Source organism: Felis catus, chromosome A3, assembly GCF_018350175.1.
Source record: "Felis catus isolate Fca126 chromosome A3, F.catus_Fca126_mat1.0, whole genome shotgun sequence".
Taxonomy (NCBI): Eukaryota; Metazoa; Chordata; class Mammalia; order Carnivora; family Felidae; genus Felis; species Felis catus.
The window spans coordinates 112,171,005-112,187,830 of NC_058370.1; the positions used below are offsets into that span (position 1 = coordinate 112,171,005).

General features: G+C 39.3%; 1 pseudogene; it reads right to left on the minus strand.

Moving 5' to 3' along the window:
- LOC109498527 overlaps positions 1 to 15,135 on the minus strand; it is a 38,905-nt pseudogene extending 23,770 nt beyond the window's left edge.
- Positions 15,136 to 16,826: the final 1,691 nt, after the last annotated feature.

Sequence of the window (16,826 nt, forward strand, 5' to 3'; positions counted from 1 at the left end):
AGTAGTATGTCATGCTCCTAATAAAGATGAAGGGGAAGCAAACAAGTAAATGCTTTCCAAACAAAATGATAGAGGAGTTAAAACTGAGCTATGTAGAAAAGTTCCTAAAGAGATGAATGGGTGCTGATGGCAGAGTAGAGAGGAGGGTGGTGTTGGGGAAAGAGATCTGGGAAATTTTCACTGCAGTGACAAATTCCTTGGCCCTGGACTTCTTTCCTAAGTGGTAGGGACCTCTCAAAGAATAGCCCATGTAATACAGAGGCGCATAAAGTGAGCTTTTTATTCCACTTGACCCTTTTGGCCCGAAGGAATGCACTTTGCTTTGCATCAGAGGATGCCTATAATCGTTTATATCCCATCATGTCCATTTGTCACTCTGGGAACCTAGCCACCATATTAGGAGACACAGAGGCCAGTGGTAGATATTCTGGTCAACGGTTTCAGCGACGGTCTTGGCTAACAGCCATTAGCACCCATCAAATAAGTGAGTGAGCAAGTCTTTGGATGATATCAGAGCCACTCCAGCTGACACCCAGAAGAACAAGAATGAGCTATCCCCATTGAGTCCTGCCCAAACTACAGATTGCTGAGTATAATAAATATTTTGGGTGATTTAAAAAAAATCTGGCTATAGTAACTAGAATGATCAATATGACTATGTGAGGCAACGTAATTCTAAAATGAGACTCTGAAATATCTCCTGAAAGAGCTTACAGATTAAGAGGTCAATATAAGATAAGCACATGAATTTCTTTTTTTTTTCAATATATGAAGTTTATTGTCAAATTGGTTTCCATACAACACCCAGTGCTCATCCCAAAAGGTGCTCTCCTCAATACCCATCCCCCACCCTCCCCTCCCTCCCACCCCCCATCAACCCTCAGTTTGTTCCAGTTTTTAAGAGTCTCTTATGCTTTGGTTCTCTTCCACGCTAACCTCTTTTTTTTCCCTTCCCCTCCCCCATGGGTTTCTGTTAAGTATCTCAGGATCCACATAAGAGTGAAACCATATGGTATCTGTCTTTCTCTGTATGGCTTATTTCACTTAGCATCACACTCTCCAGTTCCATCCATGTTGCTACAAAGGGCCATATTTCATTCTTTCTCATTGCCACGTAGTACTCCATTGTGTATATAAACCACAATTTCTTTATCCATTCATCAGTTGATGGACATTTAGGCTCTTTCCATAATTTGGCTATTGTTGAGAGTGCTGCTATAAACATTGGGTTACAAGTGCCCCTATGCATCAGTACTCCTGTATCCCTTGGGTAAATTTCTAGCAGAAGCACATGAATTTCTATAAGACAGAATATTATTTTTTAAATGTGTAATCATAAAAGCACAATGGTCATGAGGGTTGTTAGGCTGAGAAAGGAAACGTACCCATTTTGGAGTCAGGAAATACTTTGTAGCAGAGGTAGTATCTGAGATGTGTTACAAAGCATTTATTTCCAGGAAATGTGTGTTTTAATTCATGTACAAATTTTGTACTTTCATGGTAATTTGCTTTAGTACTGTAGTGTAAGCCTGACAAAGGTAGTTACAAAAATGTTTCCCCATTCTCTGCACTCTGTTCATATATGCAGACTAGAAAGTGTGGCATAAGAATCCCTCCATACGGGTTCTGTGGTAAAATCTGTAGAGTATATGCAAAGAGATAAACAAGGTGTATTTCTTCACATCTTCACTTAGGAGACATTTGGGCTCAGGAGATACTTAGGGGACCTGAAAGCACATATGCAGTTGAACCAGAGTCCTATTAGAACAATAAGCTGCCTAATTGTGGATATTTAAACTACCAAGTTAACTTACATAACATGGCAACTATAACTTGAAACTTTAACCCACGTGTATGAAATATCCCCACTAGAGAACTGTGGGCTGACTAGTTAAGGAAGGGTAGAAGCCAAAGTTGCTCACAATTAGAAATACAGATATTATTCATCTCTTTTCCACCTTCCAGTTAAGTTCTTCTCAATTGCTGGTGAATGTCCCAGTGTGAATGCCTGTAGGAGAATTAGCTTCTGGCTACCTAACTGGAGTCATTATTATGAATAGCCTTAAGTGGCTAAGATGTTTTAATTCAACATTGTAGAAGCTTCCAAGTAGTGAAGTAGCCTTCAGGCTAGCTGGGACCCAGGCTATAGGAGTTTTGGAATTTAGGTATTTCTCAAAAACCTCACAAACCTAAACCTGAGATCTATACAGACTGTGTAATGCTTTTTTTAGCCCAAATTTATTGTCAAGAATTTTTGCATGACTGAAATTCATCAGATAAATGTTCATTTTTTAATACTGAATAAAAACAAAATTGAAATATCTAAAGAATAATCTTAAATATTCTAGCATTCAGATATAACTAAGGTATATGACTCTTAAATTTAGAATTTAGTTGTTTGTCCCCAGCCCACCCATTCTAATAGCGAAACACTAAGAAATTCACTGACTCAATTTGTACTATCATAATTTGTTGACACTTCAGCATTTAAAAAGGCTAAGCCACACTAAAAACCTTATCGTTTCTCCTGCATTATGAAGGCTAAAACCAATGAATTAGCCCAGACTCTCATTCACTATAGACTTGCCTAAAGTCCCATATTGATTAACAGCTGTATAAACATGTAAACATTTCTGGCTCTGGATGGTGAATTGTTGCCAGGAGGAGGAGTGTGGTATTTCATCAACAGTTAAGCGCATACGTGTGAATATTTGCCATATTTGCAATTAAAATAAAGTTAACCATAATGCCCAGTGGTCTTCAACTGAAGCAACTTGCCTTCCCCCAGCATTACATTTCACAGGATATGGAGACAATTGAGATTGTCCCAGCTGGGTGGCATCTCCTAGGGAGAGGCCGGGAATTCTGCTAAATATCCTACAATATAAGAACAGCTTCCAAAACCAAAGAATTATCTATCCAAAATGTCAGTGCCCAGGTGAAAAACTGTTAAATGTCTTTTGTTCAAAACAAAACAAAACAAAACAAAACAAAACAAAACAAAACAATCGGGGGTGCCTGGGTGGCTCAGTCGGTTGAGCATGTGACTTCAGCTCAGGTCATGATCTCCCCGTCTATGGGTTCGAGCCTTGCATCGGGCTCTGTGCTGACAGCTCAGAGACTGGAGCCTGCTTCAGATTCTGTGTTTCCGTCTCTCTGCACCTCCCCAACTCATGCTCTGTCTCTCTCTCTGTCAAAAATAAACAAACATTAAAAAAATTATAAAAAAATTAAAAAGAAATTGTTTTTATTTTAGATTATAAACATTCAGATAGCAATTATATTTACTTCTCATACTTTCAGTTTTTAGATGATATTTTATTTTTATTTAAGGAAATCTAGAATATTAATGAATTTGAATAATGTTTCTTTTTTTTTTAATTTTTTTTCAACGTTTATTTATTTTTTGGGACAGAGAGAGACAGAGCATGAACAGGGGAGGGGCAGAGAAAGAGGGAGACACAGAATCAGAAACAGGCTCCAGACTCTGAGCCATCAGCCCAGAGCCCGACGCGGGGCTTGAACTCCTGGACCGCGAGATCGTGACCTGGCTGAAGTCGGACGCTTAACCGACTGCGCCACCCAGGCGCCCCTGAATAATGTTTCTTAAATCAAAAATTATTGATCCATTGAAGTTCAAAAGGGCACTTGAAAAAAAAAAAAAAACACGGACAACAGTAGTTTAGGTGACTAGAGTTGAATGCTATCTAGGAAAGATGAACTCCGAGGCATAAAACTAACTGGAGGGATACTGGGAAGATTAATCTGATATGCTTGTAAAGTGGTTTAAGCTTAACTCGTCTTGGGTGTATGGGGGAATTCACCCCAGAAATGGAGGAATGAAGGTGGTGGTTTTAGCAGCTTTGTGGAGGCATCACTAATTCTTGGAGGCCAAGATTCTTACTTAGGTGAAAGCATGCTCTTGGCTTCCACTCCCATCATTTCAGCCAGTAAATTAAGAACTCACTGGAGGAAGCAATCTGGAGATGATAAAATTGGGAAAAAAAAGAAAAGAAGAAGGAAGAGAGAGAAATAGTAGCTTATACATGTTAATATTTGAAATAGTCTCTATCTGGAGATATGGTTTTCTAAGTGATGGTACTGGAAAAAGATTATGGCCATGGCATTCTTTGTATTCTGCACTTGGCATCTCTCTCCTCTAGGACTTATAGGAACTTACCTTGACGATAGATGACTCTTGCATAAAAGACTAGAAACTGAATAGAAAGAGAAAGTTGTATATAAATTCCTAATTTTAAAAAGACAGCTACCTTCCCATGACTATGCAAAATGGCTCTTGAATGCTGAACATTTGAATTCTGAGAAAGCCCATAATTTAAGGTGTACAATACAGCCTTATATTTTAAATGTAATTTTAATAGAATTGATAAATCCTGTATAATTATTCCATTAACCTCTGTAAACATTCTCACTTTCTCCTGCAACTCAGTAGCTGAATGAAAACAGACCCCCAGGACCTCATTTACTTGTTATACCTGTCTCATTTACAAGCCAATTAATTTACATTTTCAGCATTTCAATTACACGGCTCCATTAATGCCCCAAATAATCTATAGCGAATAGCTTTTGAAATTCAAACTATTATGAAACTCTAAAACTCTATGTTTTCTGTCATTTGATATAAACCAAAAAGTACGTGCTAATAAGACATATGACATAAACCCAAGTGGAGAAGTTTATTATTAAAAAAAAATTAACGTTTATTTGTTATTGAGAGACAGAGAGACACAGAGCGTGAACAGGGGAGGGGCCGAGAGATGGAGAGACACAATCTGAAGCAGGCTCCAGGCTCCGAGCTGTCAGCATAGAGCCCGACATGGGACTCGAACTCACAAACCGTGAGATCATGACCTGAGCCAAAGTCAGACGCTCAACTGACTGAGCCACCCAGGCGCCCCTGGAGCAGTTTATTATTATCAAAATCATACAATTAATATTCTGTTTTGGGATCCTCAAAAAACACAATATGCAAATGTATATGTGTCAGTGTCTAAAATAATGCTTTGCTTATGCACGTAGAAGGTCAGCATGCATGTTGGGTAAGACGTCCTGCCTCTTCTCAAAGCTGTGTTCCTCTCCTACCTGCGTACATAGCTGGGCAGGTGAGTCTAGCCATGCTGTGGAGATCTAGCTAATGGAATATGAGCAAAAGAGAAATGTGTCCTTCAGGGCCTGGCCCCCGAAAAGCTCTTCAGGCGTCATCTTCCTGGTATGTTTGTTTCTCTTCCAGTAACCTAGAATGGAGATGATCCCAGGGTCATGTAGACCTTTAAATTTCTGCCATGAAGGAGAACGGTCTGGCTATCAGCACCTGCTTTGGTCTGTTACATGAGTAAGAAATGAACTTGCAGAGTGCAAGTCATAACATGTGAGGTTTTATCTGCTTTTATCTGTAAAAACATTCAGTGTTCTGTGTTACCCTAGCATCTTTAGAAAAAAACTCCAAGCAAATTTTCTCTGACATATGGAATCACAGAAATAAGCTGTTTGGGAATATATGTGTGTCCTTTACACACACACACACACACACACACACACACACACACCAAAACATAAATACATGTTTTGATAACTTTCTTCAACAAATACTCTTTTTATGGCATATATTATTGTTCATTGTAAGAAATTTAAAAATCTGAATTCAACAAGCTAAGGATGAAAAGCCGCTTTCACCTTATTGATCTTTCCACTATGAATTCTCAAATATCCTCGTTCACATAAATCTTGGACTGGCAGTGTAAGCAAAACTTCCTGTTTCATCACTACACTGTTTTGTTCTCTCTATTCTGATTTTCCTGCATTCTTCATGACTCAACTTCTAGCCATTCCACTTGGTTTCACTTTTGATTCCAAATGTATCTTTTCTGCCCTTGACTTTTCTGCCATTAGTATTCAGCTGCCATAAAACTTTTACCTCAAAAGTACCAAGCAGTTGACTTATTCCAAATATTACATAAACCTGGACCATATTCATTTTGAATGGTCTCTTTTGATTAGATCAATAGGCGATATTTCAGATTGCTCACCTGATATTCACTTTTATAGAGAACATTTTTTTTCTCATTTTGAGCAGTTGAGCTGAACAAAATGATTGTGTCTTTCTTTTATTGTCTCAGAACTGTTAACCCAGGTAGCATATATAAAAAATATAGGTAAGAATTTCAAAATTATATGCATCTGGTGACATTTCTCTTCATGATGTGAACATCGCTGCATGTTCTTTTCCACTATGATAGCTTTTACAAGGTACACCATGTCATTGGCCTTTTATTTCACTGAGAGGCTTGCCATGTTCACAAAAGTCTGACAGCTCTACTCCAACTACTGAGATTTTAGAGGTGATGGTGACAGTGTGGCTAAGCCAGGCTTCACAATGGGTCGTCTTTGCAGTGTTAACATGAAAAGTCAGAGAGCGAAAGGAAGACTGAATAGAGTCCCAGATAAAAAGGAAATAAAGACCTAAGGACCTGTCACATAACACTTATTTTCCTGAGAAAAAGTAGCTGAGATATAATAAAGAACAATGGCTTTGAAGTCAGGAAAACCTAGATTCACATATTTTAACCTCTCTCAGTTTCAATGTCTTCATCTTTTAAAAAGGAGACAGAAGTATCTGCATAATAGGAGTATTATGAAGATTAAGTGAAATGTATAAAATGTCCAACTCTGCATCTACTACTCAGAAGTACTTCTAAAAATATATATATATTTTTTATTTTAATATGAAATTTACTGTCAAATTGGTTTCCATACAACACCCAGTGCTCATCCCAACAGGTGCCCTCCTCAATACCCATCACCCACATTCCCCTGCCTCCCACCCCCCATCAGCCCTCAGTTTAGTCTCAGCTTTTAAGAGTCTCTTATGGCTTGCCTCCCTCTCTTTTTTTTCTTCCCCTTCCCCATGGTCTTCTGTTAAGTTTCTCAGGATCTACATAAGAGTGAAAACATATGGTATCTGTCTTTCTCTGTATGACTTACTTCACTTAGCATAACACTCTCCAGTTCCATCCACGTTGCAACAAAAGACCATATTTCATTCTTTCTCATTGCCACATAGTGTTCCATTGTGTATATAAACCACAATTTCTTGATCCATTCATCAATTGATGGACATTTAGGCTCTTTCCATAATTTGGCTATTGTTGAAAGTGCTGCTATAAACATTGGAGTACAAGTACCCCTATGCATCAGCACTCCTCTATCGCTTGGGTAAATTCCTAGCAGTGCTATTGCTGGGTCATAGGGTAGATCTATTTTTAATTTTTTGAGGAACCTCCACACTGTTTTCCAGAGTGGCTGCACCAGTTTGCATTCCCACCAACAGTGCAAGAGGGTTCCCGTTTCTCCACATCCACTCCAGCATCTATGGTCTCCTGATTTGTTCATTTTAGCCACTCTAACTGGCATGAGGTGATATCTCAGTGTGGTTTTGATTTGTATTTCCCTGATGAGGAGTGATGTTGAGCATCTTTTCATGTGCCTGTTAGTCATTGGGATGTCTTCTTTAGAGAAGTGTCTATTCACGTCTTCGGCCCAATTCTTCACTGGATTATTTGTTTTTCAGGTGTGGAGTTTGGTGAGTTCTTTGTGGATTTTGGATAGAAGTCAAATAAGACAATGTTAATAAAAGGAACTCATCCTCGATCAGATCAAAAATCCATTTTACAATAACCTCTATATTGGCATTGCCTGGGTGACAGTCAGTAAAGCGTCCAACTTCCACTCAGGTCACGATCTTGAGGTCCGTGGATTCCAGCCCCATGTCGGGCTCTGTGCTGACAGCTCAGAGCCTGAAGCCTGCTTCAGATTCTGTGTCTCCCCCTCTCTGCCCCTTCTCCACTAGTGCTCTGACTCTCTTTCTTTCAAAAGTAAATAAATATTAAAAAAGAAAAGACAATAATACTCTGTCTATACTATGTAAGGCATTACGTTTTGTAGATTAAATTGTTACCTCATTTGTTGATGTATTTGTTCCCGTATTGGGTTAAAATAGGTCCTGGTAATAAATAATAAAGCTGTTTTAGTGCAACAAGTTTATTTCTTACTTATGAAGTTGAGTGACCTCACCAGGCAGTGGCCCAGAGATTTAGGTTCCAACCATGTCAGAAATAACTTGTGGAGACACCAAGGAAGAAGAAGTGAGAGCTGCAAAGGATTTATATATGCTTTTAAAAATTATGGTCCTAGAAATAGCACACTCCTTTCCATTCACATTTCTTTGGCTGCAACAATGAAACCCTTTTATCATAAGGAATCTAAGAAGTAAAGGGAAATACAGAGAACTTTTGAGAAACACTATTTTGTCTGCCACTGATAACTTATCCAGAACTTTGATCTTCCCACCTTATGTATACAGCATATAGTTGGACCATATGCTTCTTATCTGTTCTTTCAATCTCTGTCTTTGATTACAGTGTTTAGTACATTCACCTATCCTTTCTAATAAGGTAGTATTTATGTGTCCGAAGTTGCTCATTGTTTTTTGTATATTTTGCCTTTTTTTGTTTCCTTATTCCTCCAATACTCCCTTCTTTTTTTTAATGTTTACTTATTTATTTTTGAGAGACAGAGAGAGAGAGAGAGAGAGCACACAAGCAGGGGAGGGGCAGAGAAAGAGGGAGACACGAAATCTGAAGCAGGCTCCAGGCTCTGAGTTGTCAGCACAGAGCCCGAAATGTGGGCTTAAACTCATGAACCGTGGGATCACGACCTGAGCCAAGTCAGACCTTCAACCAACTGAGCCACCCAGGTGACCCCCCTCTTTTGTTTTAAGTAGATATTTTCCACTATCCTATTGATTTCCTTGTTGTTGTTGTTGTTTCCTTAAGTTTTTATTTTTGGATTGTTTCCTAGTGGTTACCCTAGGAATTACATTTGGCATCTTAAAACAAGCTCATTCATATTAAAATCAGATTAACTTCCATAGTAAACAGACTTTTTTTTCTTATTAGTAGCTCTATAACATTCTCCCTCTCATTGTACTTACTCCAAGACAAACTGCATCTTTATACATTGTAAGTGCATCCCTAATTAAGATCTATGTAAGAAGTTATTTACACCAAAGTAGATTTCAGAAAATATTTTGACCTGTAAGGCCATGAAGAACATGATGAAGTCTCACAAATACATTAGTTCAGTTCTAATCTGTCCCAAAGAAAACAACAGATTTTAGTCTGATTTAATATACACTAAGAATCAACATTTAACCTAAAAGTAGAGGTTAGTGTCAAGCTCACATAAGTTATCATCAAAGGTCCAGAAAATTCCACAGCAGGTCAGCAGAAGGGACTGTTATACTGAAGCCACGCAATGCAGTTTGCAAACCATGGCCTCCTCCTGCAGGGGAAATAAGGTGTTTTAAGATAAGGACAGATCAGAAGTTTCTCTATACTGTCCTTTTGATGCTCAGATTCTGCATTTGAATGTTCAAAAGACCTCACTCAGGTTCAGTGATTTGCTAGAGGAACTCACAGAGCTCAGGAAAGCTATTATCTCAGAGATGAAGTTTATTACACCAAAAAGGAAAAGGTGCTTAGGGCAGGTTCCAGGAGATCCCAGACACGAGCTTCCAGTTTCTTTCTCATAGTGGGGTCACATGTGTAACACTTCTTTCTCCCAGCACCAACACAGAGCCCTGCCAACCAGGAACGTTCACCTCAGCGTTGGTGTGTACCATCACGTTGGCATGGCTGACCATCTGTGTGGCTAACCTTGGTGTCCAGCTCCTCCAAGGGCCAAGGCCGCAAGGGCTCCACCATAAATCACAATGTTGACATAGACTGGGGTACGGCCCAGGGCCCAGGCTTCAAAACACTCTTATCAGGGAGCTTATCTCAAGGGCTTAGAAGTTACCTCTGAGAAGCAGAGCAGGGTCTATACCTTGCACAGACTGTGAACAACACAGCTGTTCTGAGTTAATCTTTTATCACACAGGACCCCAACATGAGAAGCCCTGGGATAGATCTGAGTCTTATGTGAAGGACCCACACTTTTCCAGAGCTTGATCTCATAATACAGACCCAAAAGAAATATTCATCATCTCTCTAGAACCAAAGCACCCCACAGGTTTTCACAGTCAAGACAAAGATTTATTCTTTTTTTCTTTAATGTTTATTTTTGAGAGAGAGAGAGAGAGAGAGAGAGAGTGAGAAAGAGAGAGCTCAAGCAGGGGAGGGGAGAGATAGAGACAGGGACAGAGGATCCAAACCTGGCTCTGCAATGAAGCAGTGACCAACTCATGAACTGCAAGATCATGACTTGAGCTGAAGTCAGATGACCAACTGACTGGGTCACCCAGGTGCCCTGAAAAAGATTTATTTCTCTGGGCACTTATCTCTCTACAACTGAACAGCCCTCTGGTAAACTCCATAAGTCCTTCTATATAATAAATGTTTACTGTGTATCTACTCATTGGGTGTCTGGAAATGGACAACAACACAGTAGATCTCCTCAAGGAAGTCACAGTTAAGTGTAGAGTATACCAAGAAGAAGTGTTTCAACTTGGTAAATTAGGTACTGTGGAAAGGACAAGCATAGGACTTAATGATGCACAAGGAAGGGGCCCCTAACTCAGCTACAGCAGGCAAGGATCACTGCCAATAGGAAGAGACCTTGAATCTGAGTTTTAGAGACAAATAGGAGAGAAGCAGGAAAGCGGGCTATTGTCAGAAATCAGCCCCTCCACACTCTTGGAGTTATGAGATAAGATGCAGTGCTTGGGTAAACTCCAGGAAAGTTAGTTTGGGTGAGCAAGAGTGCTGGGGCCACATAAAGCACGATGACCATGGAAACGTGTAGAAGAGACAGACCCACCCAATAATATTCAAGGCTGATCTACTCTCTGACAGACTAATCTTTTTAGCTATTTTTTTACCCTGAGCAAAAAGTGAGAATTTGAGTAAATGTCAACACTGAAGCTTTAACTGAATACTAATTGAATATTCTAATGTTTTTTAAGCACATTCTTTTACCTTCCTCTTAATATAGTCCAGGATTTTTATTGTGGAGTATTGCATTTTCTGTTTGTATACACATAAATATCAGTCTCTGTAGGCATTAGTAATGAATTTATTAAACCAGTGATAAAATTTCAATTAAATTAAAGAAGTTAAAGCTCAGGGGAGTACAGTAATATTTAAAAAGCCATACCGAACTATTAGAGGGATCTTTGAAAAACAATGTCAGATGGAAAATCTCATTTCATAGCTCTTTCTGCTGTTATTTCATTCCCATTAAGAGAAAGATAAGTCTTTTTTGCAGCACTTTGCAACTGCTGCATCCAATAGGAGCACAGAAATGCAGAAATAATCGAACTTCATTCAGATCTTAGTCCTTGTGAATGCATTTTTTAGCTGTTTGCATCTTAGAAATGGCCAAATATGCCTCCTGGTGGCAAATTGCAGGTACATTTCAATCGTAGCCTCCGCTTCACAGACATCATAAGGGTGAAGTCAATTTCAAAATTGTCCCTGAGGCCTCTACTCTTCAAAGACTTTCCCATAATGCTGTGAAAGGAAAGTTAGAACTCAGAAGATGCTAGACTGGGCATGAGGTAAATCAGATGTCACTACCATGAAGCAATGATCATTTTTGCATATGAACCATAGAAATATTAAAAAGCATCTACCAATTAAAAAAAAACCTCTAAAAATATAATGGGATTCTTAAGAGGGCTTTGTAGATGTTCAGTAGGTACAAAATTTGAGATACTGTGCCTTTGGTTTAATACCCTTTTTCTCTTTTGTTTTTTAATATGAAATTTATTGTCAGATTGGTTTCCATACAACACCCAGTGCTCATCCCAACAGGTGCCCTCCTCAATGCCCATCACCCACTTTCTCCTCCCTCCCAACCCCCATCAACCCTCAGTTTATTCTCAGTTTTTAAGAGTCTTTTAAGAGACTCAAAAATTACACGATAAAATAGATTCTTTTAAATCTGCATAGTAATTTGAGAGATGCTGACAATATTCTTGGCATGATTAAAAAGGGACAGCAAGGGAAACATTTTTCTTGGGTAATGAATCTGGAGAGTAGAGGATAAGCCTCTAGAATCACTCCTCCCTCGTGTTCTCAAATTTTACTTTGTGAAGCCCTGTTTCCCATTTCTATCCTTACCTCATGTATTTGAGCCCATTACAGTCAAAATCCTAATTTAAACGCTGAGTAAAGAGACATCTCCAAATCTGGTCCCACCAAACACTGAAGGCTTTTCAAATTTATTTCCTTAGCAAAAAAAGTTAAATAACATCTGTTGCAAGATTATGTTCTAACCAAAATGAAGCTAAAATGATTTCCAGAATGTATTTTGGAAATTTTCTCAATGCCTCAACTTTAGATAACAATTGAAACAAGTTAGTTGGTCTTGTGTACTCCAATCCAACTCCAGCAATAGGTCTGAAAAGATTTAAACATGATGACAAATACATTTTAACTAATGTGGATAATACTTCTTATTAGTCTTTAAATAAATATGTCCTGTCAGCTGGATTCAGTGGCTCTTTGCCATTTGTGGAAGCCAGAGATTAATAATAGCTTGCTTGAAAGAACAGATTCATTCTCTGGATTCACTGGCAGAATAAAAAATGTTAAAGGCTGAATGTTGAATTCATTGCTAACAATTAATTCCCCCGGATAATGCATGTGTTATGGGCATGTTGTGAGTGCAAGTGGTGAGTGTTCATATTAGTCTGATATATCAGCCCTGTAAGTGATGTTAGAGCTTGGCTCAAAACAGCCACAATGTACACAGCTGACTGAGTAGGAGACAGTGCTGGTTAATGGAGATGGGAACAGTTCTTTAATAGTCGTCACCCAGCTCTGATTTATAGGGAAAGAAGTGAATGGTTTAAATGACTCTATTTGCTCCCTTATCTGTCAAAATTATTTCCTCTCAGTCCTATGAACTACCTAATCCTTAGAATAAGCAACAACAGATGATCTTTATGGGAAAGCAATGAATAGCACAAGATTTACTATGAAAAGTAACATAACAAAAAAGATATCAAGCTTTAATGAAAACTCCTCAAGGCTGGTTTGTAGCAATGTGTGCTAAATTGTTTTGAAGTTACGGGACTCTCTAAAACAAATAGTTAGTATAAATAAACTTGATGGAAGGTCATCACTGTATTCTTTCCACACAAACAAATGTCTGTATTCTTTGCAAATAATATAGCTGGGAGATGCTGTTATAGCAGAGAAGAGGGATCGAATGGAACAGTTAAAACTGTAGTCTCTGTCAGATTTTAAAATATTTAATGAAGAAATTACTGTCTAGAACAGGCTCTGGCAAACTGTGGCTCACTGATCAGATCTGTCCCAGTGTCTGCTTTTGTAAATAGCTTCATTAGAACATAGCCTCACTTGTTCATTTTGTGTTTTATCTACAGCTGTTTCCATACTACAAAGGCAACAGAGAGTAAAAGGTCTCCAAAGCCTAAAATATTTGCTATATGGTATCTGGCCTTTTTAAGAGGAAGTTTGTTGGCCCTGGGCTAGAACTTATAGATAGGACTGAAATGTACCCACCTGTCACCCCACTACCCATCGACAATAATGGGCCCTGTGAAATTGACTCCCTGTATTTCTGGGAATCACTATAGACTAGAGGTCTCTCTCAGGGTCTCTCTAAGACGAGATGTGCTGTCTCCAGCATTACTGATTGCCTAGGATGATTCTGACATCAGGCGTAGTGCCTGAGCTAGAAGAAATCCACAGTCCTTATGTCATGGACTTACATGCTTGTGGGAAGACATACCTGAAGGGTGCGTAGGGGGTCCAATGAACAGTGTATTAGAGAAGGTCCCTGTGTGAGACCCTGAGACAGGAGTTTGATAGTTCAGAGAAGAAAGGCCATGTAATGTACACTCACAAAAAGAGAGATGTATTAGAAGACATGGAGGTAGGTCTAAACAACTGTCTCTAAAAATGTACCCTGTTGGTGGGGGTCCCAGGTTTTAGCCTCTAAGTGTTCAAGGTAAAGCCTCACTATGCATTCTGGTTCATACTAGAAGAAGGTACAGCAATCTGAAAAACCGTGTGCCAAGAGAGATAGAAATCAAGATGCGACGACCACTCACCTCTGAAGATGCATTTGCCAGCATCTTTAAGAGGAATCTTATGGGGCTGTTGAAGCAAAGGAAATGAGCAGTGAGTGACTGCTGGTCGTTTTGATCCTCTTTGTGCTCTTGTTGGTGATTCCTAGCAGAGCTGTCTTCACTGATTTAACATGAACAGAAGCCCTTTATGTCTGTGGAGAAGGGTGTAGGCCTAAAATTCCCTATGGCCTTCTCGATAAATACTGGATACTAACTGTATGCAGAGGAATCATCTTGCCTAGTTCACTTTCCAACCTTCAAGGATATTCAGAAACAAAAACAGTGCTGCCTTGAATCAAATGGTTTTTTAGCACCCACCAGTTTTCCTCTTTCACCTTATACAGATGAACTGCCAGAAATAGTTCATTGCAATGGTTCAACAGGAAAGTTCCTAAATACCCTCTCAGAATCCTATGAGGAACCGGGAAAAAGTAACTATAGTAAGTAACTCAAGCAATGTGTCTTTAATTGGTCTTAACTTTCAGGACAAGCAGTTATCTTTACTTGGAGGGGAAGCTTCCAGAAAAGAGGTAAGATTATTCAGGCAACGACTGCTCTGATCTAATTAGAGAGGTTGTATTCCTTTGTCATTCTCCTGGAACCAGAGCCCTCCGTGCCTAGAATAAGGAGCTGGCCCAGGTTGTCTCCTTCAAGCGGGCAGGGTGGGCCAGCAAAAGCTGAGGCTTGATAACAGGATAGTATTTCTGTCCCTATCCCATAACTGGAGGATCTAAAGCCATGAAAAACCAGCAAAACGAACACGAATGAAATAGAAAGAAGTCATCCATTCCTTCTGTTTGGCTGCATAAGGAATCAAAGTCTGTTTTTCCTGTGTTGGGACATGTCTTCTCCCCAGCCTTGCTCATTTACCCATCAAACTGCTAAAGGTTTCTCAGCAAACCCTCAGTCAACCTTTACTACCAAACATCTGGTTTCTCACTTGCATCTTCTCCTTCCCCAAGCTCTTCATCTCCACATACTCCTTTAAAATTATACATCCCATTGTTTTTCTCCATTCATCCCATTTTTAGTGTACATCACAATGCGAAAAAACAGATCACAATGGCTCAGATCATTCAATGACCTTTCACATGGTCTTTGAAAAAGGCATCATGTTTGTTTTTTTTTTTTTTAGTTTAGAAATATGTCTTCTTTTCATACCTCAATTTTGAGATTGCAGCTAGACCATTGCCTCAAGTTTCTGGTGGCAGAGTTCCAATCCATCTTCTTCTTATTTTGTTGCAGAATTATCACACAGACCTTGATCTAAAGACTGAGTCCAAGAAGTGGGCTGGAGAGGTTGTTGGAGTTCTGTGATATGGTTGTATGCAGTCTGCCATCTCTGACCTGCTATTCCCCTGGTGTCTTGGTCTGGGGCTGTTGTACAGGCTTTAGAGGCTGTTTAGAGGCTGATATTCAAGGTGTTCCTCAAGGCCAGTTACTCAATGGTCCAAGTTCTAACAATAAAGAAGCAAAGTAAGCTATCACTTGAATTCTAAACAAAGAAAGTATGGAATTTGCAGCCACCATTTGTAAATGGTTGTCTTCACAAGTGGACGTAGGGAGCAGAGGATTAAGAATAAAAGACACTCTAGCACATATAGAGATAAAAAAAAATACTTGCTTTATATATTTTTCTCAGATTTTCTTATAAGCTTATATTTGGACTTATTAATAACCAGAGCTGGGTCCCTTTTCATATGCTCCTCCCTAGGATCAGAACAGCAGATGTGAATAGTGTGTGTATGTGTGTATAAGTGTGGTTCTCTCTGTGAGCATGTATGTATTCTCTTGTACTAAATGTCTGTAGCCGACCTTGCTGACTACTATCTGACCTTTCCCCGTTCACTCAAGCAGGAAACCCAGGTTCAGAAGCTGTGATGTTTATCACTTCACACAGAAACACATATAAAACATGCCCTTCAGCTCTCTCCATATCCACTATTCTTGGTTCTCTCATGCCTTCAGAAAACATTTGATGCAAATTACCATAGAATATCTTTTTTAAAACTGCTGATTGAGGGCACCTGGGTGGGTTAAGTGTCAGAATTCAGCTCAGGTCATGATCTCATGGCTCGTAAGTTGGAGCCCCTCATTGGGCTCTGTGCTGACAGCTCCGAGCCTGGAGCCTGCTTCAGATTACGTCTGTCCCTCCCTCCCTCTGCTCGCTCGCTCTCTCTTTCTCTCTCTGTTTCAAAAATAAACATGAAACAAAACAAAACAAAATATTGCTGTTTGATCTCAGGAGCTCCTGGAATACATGAAATTTCCTGGCACTACTTTTCATATACCTGAAAGAGCATTCCAAGAATGAGTCTATGGCTGACCACTTTCTCTTACAACTTGTGGGCAAAGAGAACCTAACAGAATTTAGCTGTTCTTTCTCAACTACTTTATCACACAGAGCAAGCAAGCAAAAAAAAAAATTAATATTTTCACATACTCCTATGCTCACTTGTGTTACAGTGTTATTTAGGGAAATGGAGCAAGGCACAAAGAGAAGAAAAGAAAAAATGAAGCAAAAAGTGAAAGGAATCATTAAAAATAACTGAGTAACCTCGGAGTTGATGTAGGTCCAATAAGAGTCCAAAATTGGGAGAATCCAAAGTGAGGAGAAAATGTGACTTAGAATATGTCTTTCTCTCTCTCTCTCTCTCTCTCTCTCTCTCTCTCTCTCTCTCTCTCCCTCTCCCTCTCCCTCTCCCTC